We start from the raw sequence: 8,326 nt of genomic DNA, 5'->3' as shown, positions 1-8,326 counted from the left end.
TCTTAGATGTTTTGTTTAGCCCCTGGTATTTTTGGTTGCAAAGAAATGCATGTTTATGTGTTGTTTGCTTCCTCTGAAGTTGGTAGAAATAGTGCTGATTTTGAGGAGCTGAAATATTTCTAAGTCCGGGATCTGTTATTATTTTGTTGCTGTCTTGTCTTGCTTGCATCTTGTGATATGTAGCTCTTTTAAGGTTGGTCCAATGGATTTAGTTGTACCCCTTGTGTTTATATAGCATGCTGTAAAATTTCATGCCATTTGGATTCCTGTAGCTATAGGTTTTGCTGCTGTCAATATTGCTTTAGATCGAAAACTGCACTTTGATGAGGTGTAATTTTCACTAAGTCTGAAATAGTGTGTGAGATGCCATTTTGTGACTTCTTTCCCTAGTGCTCCTTGCTGCCATGATAGTTGTTGTTAGTTTTTTGTAGTAGTGCTTCTTTCCCTCTTCCGTGCCATGCCTTGCTTGAGCATATCGGAGTTGAGTAGCCGTAGTTGTGGGGTGTAGAAAATGCTATGTGGCTGATTTTGGCAGATTGTAGTGATTTCTTGTTTTGCTCGTAGTTTTTGATCCGTAGCTCCGATTTGATCGTGTCCTACATGAAACTTGCTTAGAATCTCGTGTAGTTTCATTTTTTCTTGCTGATTCTTTGTGTTGAAGGGCTCGTAGCCATCGTTGCACACATATTGCATTCATGCCATCATATCTTGCGGTGCTTGTATCTTTTGAACCGTAGCTCCGTTGGAGATGTTCTTTATGTAGGTTGCTTGAAATGACGCGTAGAATCACGTGAACCTATTTGTTTTTCTGTTTAGCAATCAATTAAATAAATTAGTTCAGATCTGGACAGAATTGTAAATTAACTTGTGAGGTCGTTTCGGAGGTGCTATATGACATTTCCGACCTCATTTAAAATGTCTAGATATGTAGTTTAATTTCCACTTCACCTCTTGCATGTTTGACAACATTAATATTGCCATGTAAATAACCGGGAGTGAACTAAATAATTCATATGTGGACTTTCGTCAATATGCAACTCGTTGCATATTGGACTTCACTTAATGTGTAGTATTTGATTGTGTGAATTGTCTTACCGTGTCTTGCATGTATTCATCTGTTCATGCATCATATGTGTTATGCATCGTGTGGTGAATATCGTGTGTTGATTTGTGTTTCCGATTTGCTTCGCCTCGATAGAGTTCCGGAAGCGTGTCGGAAGTGAGGATCCGTTCGACCATGTCGGTTCGTCTGCTTCACGGAGTCATTCTTCTTCCAAGCGGGATCTCAGGCAAGATGATCATTTCCCCAGATACCATTACTATCATTGCCATGCTAGTTTTACTGTTGCTATTGTTTATGTCTCGTTGCCTACCACATGTTAAATATGAGCCTCTCAACAATGACATGAAAACCATCAACCTGTTCAACCTAGCAAACCACTGATTGGCTATGTTACCGCTTGCTTAACCCTGTTGATAGCGTTGCTAGTTGAAGGTGCAGATGCTTCCATGTGAAAGCATGGGTTCCTTGTTATATCACCATATTAATGCTATTTAATTTAATGCACCTATATACTTGGTAAAAGGTGGAAGGCTCGGCCTTTCTAGCCTGGTGTTTTGTTCCACCTTTGGCCCCCTTAGTTTCCGGCTACCGGTGTTATGTTCCATAATTGAGCGCTCCTAACACGATCGGGGTTGTTATGGGGACCCCCTTGATAATTCGTTTTTAGATTAAAGCTGGTTTGGAAAGGCCCAACTTTGGTACTACATTTGCCTAATACCCTAATAAAATTGCATAGGGACTTCCCGGGCCCCGAGGATAATTTAATCAACCCCCGGGCCAGTGCTCGTCATGAGTGTTGGTCCAAAACTAGAGCCGTTTGCGGGGCCAACCCGGGGCAACTTGGGAGATTTCTATCACGCCACCGTACGCTGTGCTTATCCGTCGTGTCCTAAGAACGAGGTACGCAACTCCTATCGGGATCGTCGACACGTCGGGCGGCCTTGCTGGATTAGTTTTACCTTTGACGAGATATCTTGTGCATCGGGATTCCGGTGATGCTTTGGGTAATCTCAGAGTTGAGGTTTTCCACTAGGGAATCCGACGAGATCGCGAGCTTTGTGATTGAGGATTTCTATGCGGCTTGTGGTAATTTGTGATGGACTAGTTGGAGCACCCCTGCAGGGTTAAATCTTTTCGGAAAGCCGTGCCCATGGTTATGTGGCAACGTGGAAGCTTTGTTTAACACTGGTTCTAGATAACTTGAAGTTAACTTAAATAAAATATGCCAACTATGTGCGTAACCGTGACTGTCTTTGTCGTGAGTTCTTTCTCCGATCGAGGACACGGTGGGGTTATGTCTGACGTAGGTAGGTGTTCAGGATCATTCAATTGATCATCAGTAGTTCACGCCCGTTATGCGTAGATCTTCCCCCTCTTATTTTTTGTACTCGTAAGTTTAGCCACCAAATATAAGCTTAGCCGCTGTTGCAACCTCACAACTTAACCATACCTCATCCATTAAGCTTTGCTAGTCTTGATACCTTTGAAAATGAGATTGCTGAGTCCCGTGTGGCTCACAGATTACTACAACACCAGATGCAGGTACAGGTAAAGGTTACTTGACGCGAGCGCGTTGATTGTTCATTTGGAGTTGCTTCTTCTTCTTCTTCTTCTTCTTCATCGATCTAGGATGGGTTCCAGGCCGGCAGCCTGGGATAGCAAGGATGGACGTCGTTCTTCTTTTCTCGTTTGTTTTCGTCCGTAGTCGGACCCTGCTCTTACTCTTGATGATTATGTAATGTACTGATGTGACTCTGATGTAGCTTGTAGCGAGTGTAAGCCAATTCTATAAATATATCTCTTCTTTTCAGTACATGTACTTATAACGATATCCATTCTTGCGACACGGCGAGATGCGCTTCTATCCCTGACGAGGCCTTCGTGCCAAATTGAGGATAGGGTCGCATCTTGGGCGTGACACCGTGAGTCCTTGACTTTGATTGTACGCATTTGCATGTATGATTAGCGTACGATTAAATTGAGCGTGTCACACTAGAGGTCCACGGTCAGTACCTAGATGGAAATCTCTCCGTTTGATATTCAATACAATGATCATCACATCTATGCTTTGATCCATATGATGTAATTCCTTTTGTGCGATGCATTAGTTGGAATGTGATGAATTGTGGGTTTATGTTCAGATTATTCATGATAAATATTTGAGTTATGAATACTTATATGATTATTATGTTCATGATTATGATATCTTCGTATTTCTCTTCGATCTATTGAAATAGTATGGATAACTAGATCGTTATTTCTTCGGTGAGAGAGGTGCGGTGTGGTAGGTTCAACCTGGCGAATTTCTATATCCCAGTGACAGAAGGGGACAAGATGTGTCTTTGTGTTGCTACTACTAAGGATAAAACAATGGGTTTATTCATATTTCTTGAGTTTACTTTGTCTACATCATGTCATCTTTGTTCGTCCTGAACTTAACACGTAGAGAGGCAAGTATAGAAGCACTCTTGAAGTGAAGTAAGAGTAATAGGTGCAGGCAGGAGCCGGCTTATTTATTTGTCGACATGATGTTTATATACGTATGATCATTGCCGTTAATATCGCACCACTATATTATTTCCTCTCAATTGCCCAATAGTAATTTGGTTGCCCATTGTATGCTATTTTTTCATGAGCGGTGCCATTAGGGAAAGCTATGGCCCTCGTGTCTATTCACAACATATTGATAAAAAAATCACTATCTTACTGCCATTTACTTGTTTTTATTTTATATTGGTATCTACAATTATCTACACACCGCACTTGCTTGCAAATAACAAGATAAAAGGATTGACAACCCTCTTGCACGTGTTGGGTGCAAGTTGTTTATTCTTTTGTGTGTAGCCGCTGAAGACGGTTGTGATTGATATTCCTATTGGTTCGATAAAACTTGGTTTATTAACTAAGGTAAAGACTTACCAACTTTGTGTTGCGCAACTTGTTTCTGGCGCCGTTGCCGGGGAATATCACACCAACTACCAAGTAACTCAACATGAAATTACATTCACTTATTCCTCTTCTTATTTTCTGTTATATTTAGTTTGTCTCGTAAAAAATTAAAAAAACAAAAATATTTATCTTTGCCTGCTTAGCTTTTCACTAGATTACATTTTCTCTTTCTAGTTTAAGTGTTTGACGTCATGGCCAGTTCCACTACGGATAGGCCTCTTCCTCCTTACTTTGGAGAGAGTTCCCCAATATTGGATTTTAAGGAAGTAGGTGATGATTTTATCAAGGAAGTTTGGGATAGACTATTAACAATACAAGCTAGAGCTAATCCTAAGAGTCATAGTAATTTGCTTCTTAGAAGTTTTTATGCTGGTATATATCTTTCCCATATACGTGTCTTGGACTCTATGTTTGAAAATATTTCCATAGAAACAATGCTTTTTACACCTATGATAAGCTAATAAGTGTATTTGGGCGACCTAAGATAGAAACCATTGAACAAAGATGACAACACTTGAAACTATGCAATATGCCTAGCTAGGGGCATAAAGAAATAGCGCTTGTTGGGAGGCAACACAATAGTTATCATTAAATTTTGCTTTTTATTTCTGTTAGTGTGTGATAAAATGATTATTTCCTCTATAATGATTGTGTTTTTATGTTTTAATTATTGTTTGTGCCAAGTAAAGCCTTTGGGATGATTTGCATGATGAGTAGAACTGATATGGTGAAAAAATAGAAACTTTGACGTCCAGTGCGGAATTTATCTGATTTTACTCGAATGTACTTCCAACCTGAAGATTTTAGAAAATATTTCTATACAAATTCCTCAGGCCATCCTAATTTTTAAGAATTTTTGGATTTATAGAAGTATAGGTTCCTTACATATTACTACAGATTGTTCTGTTTCAGTCACATTTAGTTTTTGCATGTATAGTTTGGGTGTTTTGATGATGCCAGGGATTATAGAGGGGGCATAAGCCGTGGATAAGTTGAGATACAGTACCATATGCCAAAATTAAATAAGAATTAATATGTAACAACACCTTATAGTATTCGATATGTTGCTTATACTAACGGATGTCACGAAGTTTTGCTGAGTTTTATGTGATTGAAGTTTTCAAGTTTTGGGTATTAGCCCGATGGACAAAGGATTAAGGAGCAAGAAAATCCTAAGCTTGGGGATTCCCAAGGAACCCCAAGGTAATGTTCTTGGAAGACTCAAGTGTCTACGTTTGAGGATGCCCTAGAAGGCATCCCCTCTTTTCGTCTCAATCCATCGGTATGTTACTTGGAGCTGTATTTTTATTCATCACATGATATGAGTTTTGCTTGGAACGTCGTTTTCTTTGACTTTCAGTATACCACAATCATTGTTTGCTGGACACACTTATTTGAGGGAGAGATCACATCATCACAATTTGTTAGAATACTCTATGTGCTTCACTTATATCTTTTGAGCTTAGTTGTTGCTCTAGTACTACAAATTGTATTGCCAATTCCATTTTAATTATATTCTTTTTCCTTTCTGAGCACGATGGCGTGCAGATTTTGTAGAAATATTATGCTCTCGTTCTTCACTTATATTTATTTGAGCGCTAGACACATAGTGACGGCAATTTGCATGGATCATAAGACTAGATCAAAAATAATGATTATCCAATGAATGATGTTAAAAAACCATCATGTAGCACATGTGAAGAAACTGTGGGTTAATGATATTGATGTGGTGATGTGAAAAAGGTGTGAGTGCATTATTATTAATTCAGATAGGTGTAGATATTAAGAGATGTTAAACTCCTTGTTCATCTAAAAATTAAAAAGGCATAATGATGATGCGTGAGCATTTCTATTCCTCGTTGAAAACCGTGTGTTGTTTTGAGTTGGAGTCGCGTGATGGTTAATTCCTACCAACCCTCTCCCTCGGGGCATGCGAGTAGTACTTTGATTTGTCATAAGACTAATAAAACTTTACAATAAGTATATGCGTTATTCATGACTAATGTGACACCATGGACATACACGCTGTCACCTCCTCATACTTGCTAGCCTCTCCAGTACCGTGCATCGCCCGTTCTCACCTAGAGGGTCGGTGCAACTTTCGCTGGTGCATCCAATCCACGTGTGTCAGCGATGCTAGGTCGACACCTATGGGGATCAACATGATACCCTTGTGATCGCAGGGCGGGAAGAATTATGTCAAGAGCAAACCTAAAGATCAACACCCGGCAAGCCTTTTTACCCAGGTTCGGGCCGCTTACGCGTAAAACCCTACGTCCTACTCGTCTGATCGTATTAGGTGTTCTTTTGTTGTTGGTTTACAATGATAGTAACTGTCTTCTGGCCAAACACCAAAGAGTGCAACCCCTTGTGAATGAGCTAAGGGCCTCCTTTTATAGGCAAAGGGGTCACCTAAAGTGCTCAATGGTAGGTTCACGAGATGTTACAGTGAACCTACAGTGGCGCTTATCCATCTACCGCTGTCAGGTGCATTAAATGCACGTCTTGTCCATGTCAGCTATGTTTTGGTGAAGACATGTGTCCAGGTGTTTCGACACCTGGACACCCTGCTGGCGCGTGTGGAATGCGCTAGAAATCGGGGGCTGTGGCACTTTGGCTAGGGCGGTTGCCCTCTGGTGTGCTGCCACGCCATCCCGGCAAGGGTGCTTGCCGGGGCCTTGGTGCTTCGTCTCGGCAAGGAAGCTTGTCGGGGGCTTCGGCTGTCTTCCCGGTGAGGGAGGCTCATTGGGGCCTTGCGCTAGGTGCAGTCATCACGTCCATTAGATGGATGTGGCCTTGGGGGTCTTCCCGGCAAGACAGGCTTGCCGGGGCCTTGGATACCCTGGGGGCTGAGCCTTGTCCGGATCCTACCGTGCCATACAGTCAGGGGATCTCCGTGCTTGTGCACAAGTGTGGGGCACTAGAGACCCCAGTCTTTAGTGCACCGAGAGGAGCCCCCGGGCCTGGGCCACACATGCGCGCGGAGAGTTGTTGGGCCAGGTCCAAAGAGGTGTACGGGCCTCTGCGGCTGGATCTGCTGGTGGTTGCCTTTCCCCGCGCCGCGCATCGGATGCGCAAAGTGGGAGGTCATGCATGGAGTGGCCTCTCCGTCTCCTGAAACACCTCTCCACGCGTGTGGCATGCGCAGTCATTGATGGACAGGTGGCAGTCGAGGGCTTAAAAGGAACAGTACTGGCTGGGCCTGCCCGTGCATGCATTGGCTCATCAGGCCGGTTCTCTGTTAACCTGTGAGCTCGAGCGATTGGTCATAGAGGGTGGTGGCTTCTAGAGTAAGGGAGGCTAGCCCCCGCGCCCCGTCCTATAAATTTGGAGGGTTTGCGAGGGGTTTTGCTCACCCAACTCCCTCTGAATCCACCAACTGCTCAATCTTGGTCTTGTGAATCTTCTTCTGTCCTATGGTGGCGCTTGTCGCTAACCATGGTTAGGGGACGGGGTTGGCCACCGTTTGCCGTGAGGGCAGCGAGGGGATCACGTTCGGATCATGCCAGAACTTCTGGGGGTGCCGTGGCGGAAGGCGGCCCGAACGCTTGTGGTGGAGGAAGGGCGAGGGTACGAGGTCGCCGTGGAGGTCGAGGCCGGGGGACTCAGAGCGCTACTCCAACGCCTCCGCCTTCCCCGGGGCTTGTTCACGTGGCGGCCCATGCCGCCCATGTCGGAAGGAACCCGATGGAGTTCCTTGTCCAGCTGTGAGGGCCCATACGGTCCGGTCTTTGACTCCCTAGTGTCTTCACGAAGGCAATGGAAGGAGAGGGGGGCCCAACCCTGGGGCTCTGCATGCACGACTGTGGTAATGGTGCCATGCCGGTGGTTCTGGAGCGCACTGGGCCTCGGACCCTGTTCCTCGGCCGCGGGTGGAAAAGCTTCGCCCGCGCCCACAACCTTAGGGATAGGCATGTTCACCGCTACAAGAAGGTGGCGGAGAACACGCTCTCCGTCAAACTATATGGGAGCTGGGGTGCGTGTCTTGGCTGCTGCAAAGAGAGCTCGAGCGGGACTGAAAGACTTTCCTCGCATGCGAATAGCGAGGAAAGGACGGACGATGACGACAGCGGAAGCGGGTCAGGCCCCTCGCAGTCAATATCTGCATGAGGGAGCCTAGCCCCGGGCTTACCGTCGGCCGCACTATCGCCGTCAGTCTGCCGCTCGCCCCCTTCCGTGCCGGACCGACCGCAGCTGCCTCATCTTTCCATCAGCGCTCGGGTTTCTGCTCCTCCATCTCTTCGGCTTCATTCTCCTCCGTGCAATGCTGGTCCTAGGGGAACCAGCCTGGATCGCACGGAGGGCCGCTCTTCG

This window comes from Hordeum vulgare, chromosome 4H (assembly GCF_904849725.1).
Source record: "Hordeum vulgare subsp. vulgare chromosome 4H, MorexV3_pseudomolecules_assembly, whole genome shotgun sequence".
NCBI classification, from domain to species: Eukaryota; Viridiplantae; Streptophyta; class Magnoliopsida; order Poales; family Poaceae; genus Hordeum; species Hordeum vulgare.
Note: the sequence above shows the minus strand (reverse complement) of the source record.